The 2,251-nt window shown below is 46.9% G+C and overlaps 1 non-coding gene across 1 annotated transcript; it reads right to left on the bottom strand.

The window, feature by feature from the left end:
• Window positions 1–1,419: 1,419 nt before the first annotated feature.
• Window positions 1,420–1,554, bottom strand: LOC111763637 (small nucleolar RNA U109). Its single transcript, XR_002796472.2, has one exon. It is a non-coding gene; the product is annotated as a small nucleolar RNA U109 (small nucleolar RNA).
• Between the last annotated feature and the right edge of the window lie 697 nt (window positions 1,555–2,251).

The following is a 2,251-nucleotide window of genomic DNA, read 5'->3' as shown; positions in this document are numbered from 1 at the left end:
TAGAACATTTTCATTATTTCCATAATAATAATAATAAAAACTGACAAACAAGAAAATTCTTCACCTCTCAATCTCTCTGTGTTTCCCCTGCTGTACATAACTGCTATTTCTGGCTATTCTTGCACAATTATTTATTAATTAAGCAGTTTTATTGCGATATATTCACATGCCCTACGATCTATCTAAAGTCTATTGATGAAGATGGCCTCAATTCCTCTTCCCTGCTCCTTTGCAAGGTAACTTGGCTATTTCTTCCATCAAGAAGTGGCATTTATTTCTCCTCCCTTTGAATCTGAGCTTGGCAACGTGACTTGTTTTGACCAAGGGGTCATTAGCAAGTGAGATGCAAGTAGAAGCTTAGAACTCACATGTGCTTGGGCTTGCCAGCTTTCTAGGCACCCAGAGATCATGATGTGAATGAATCTGAGCCAGCACTGGTGCGGCCACATGGAGAACAGAGGCATCCAACTTGAGTTGCCAGCAGCTGGACATGTGAATTAAGACATCTTAGACCATCCAGCCCTGGTCAAACCAACAGATGAGGATGCCACAGAAGTGACCCCACAAATGTGACACCAGTAGACAACCACCAGGTGAGCCCAGCCAAACTGCTGATCTACCGAATTGCAGGCAAATAAAATGGTGGTGTTTAAAGTCATTAACTGTTGGAGTGTTTTGCTACTGAGCAGTAGATTTGCGATATTGTTCCCATCTAGCTGAGACTCCAGCAGCCCCAAGTGTGGAATCAGCCCTAGAGGAAATGTCCTGCCAGCTATCAGGGCTATGGCAGAAGCTGTGGTCTCCCATGAGCCATCTTCTCCTTTTTCTTTTTAGTAATAGAATCGTTTAGAAATGGCACAAGGCCACCCAACTAGAGATCACATTTTCCAGCCTTCCTTACAGTTCGGTGTGGCTGAGTGTTTACCAATGGAATGAAATGAAAGTGGTGTGCAACTTCTGTGTTGCTTCTTTAAAAGGAACCTGCCTGCCCTACACTCCCTTCTTTTACCCCTTCCTGCAGGCTGGCATGTAGAAGTGGTGCCAGCAAATGTGGACAACTACCTCCAGGGCAGAACTACTCAAACTGTGCTCTGCAATTGGCTGCCTGACACAGTCCATGATGAGATAAGCACAGAAATTAAGAAACTTCTATAACCAACTGACAAAGTAATACTAGATCTATTGAGTATAACAATAAAAAAGCGTGGCCTTAAAAATATGCTTGGAACTTTGTGTTGTTTTTAAATTATATTTTATAAAAATATTGTTCTAAAATGAATTTGAGGGAAACCCTGGTCCTTCTCTCCTGATAGTTTGAGAAGCACTTCTCTAGTGGAAGGTGAGGTAACAAGTCACCTTGGACTTAGAATTGACTTGAACCCTATCAGGACCCCCTTCCTCTGCCTGTTTTTTTTTTTTTAACGTTGGAGAAATATACCACTACTCAACCTCTTCCGTAAGGTTGGCAGCCCTGAGAACTCCTATTTTAATGTAGCAGGTTATGGATATATTCCTGCTCCTAAAAGAATGAGGAGCAGACATTTCCACATGCAATGTCTGTCATTTTCATTTCTCTCTACGTGTCGCCTTCTCCCACAGGGAAGGGCATGTGGCAGCAGGCCACGCCTGTCTGTCCTTAAAGCTTCACAACCAGAAAGAAAGAGGCCCTCTTTCCTTAGTGCTATTTAGAAAACTGGGGGAGACAGGCTCTGCCTACCCTGGCTTGGGTCAGATTGTCCACCTCACAACCAACCACCGCGACAGGGAGGCAGGACCATGGAAGACGGCGGCTCCCTTCGGGTCATGACGAGGGTTGGGGAGCTCCTCCACAGAAGGGGGGGCAGCGGCTACTTTTCACAGGAGAAGGCAAGTGCTAAGACTCTAAGAGCCCACCGTAGGAGGTTCCCAGCTTTCAACTCCTTTCCCTTGTTCCACAGCCACCTAAACTCTGGAAATGGCCTTCAAGCTCATGCACCAGGAGCGAAGGGAGGGGGGAGAGGGAGAAAAGGGACAGAGAGGAGAGAGCACGCATCCATGCATTTGGTGCATGGGAATGGCTGGCATATGGATTCCAAAGTGGAGGTGGAGGGTGGGAAGAGGGGAGGCGGGAGACCAGCTCCTGGGACGGGTCGGTCAGGGGGGAGCCTCGGGTTGGCTGTGATGTAAACGGCTGCATCTGGCTGACATGTGGAGGATTGAAAGGGGACAAGGCTGGAGGCAGGGAGGCCACTTAGGAGGGTGTTGCCACCAC

The sequence above is a fragment of the Dasypus novemcinctus genome, chromosome 17, assembly GCF_030445035.2.
Source record: "Dasypus novemcinctus isolate mDasNov1 chromosome 17, mDasNov1.1.hap2, whole genome shotgun sequence".
Taxonomy (NCBI): domain Eukaryota; kingdom Metazoa; phylum Chordata; class Mammalia; order Cingulata; family Dasypodidae; genus Dasypus; species Dasypus novemcinctus.
Note: the sequence above shows the minus strand (reverse complement) of the source record. Positions and strands in the feature narration are given on the sequence as shown.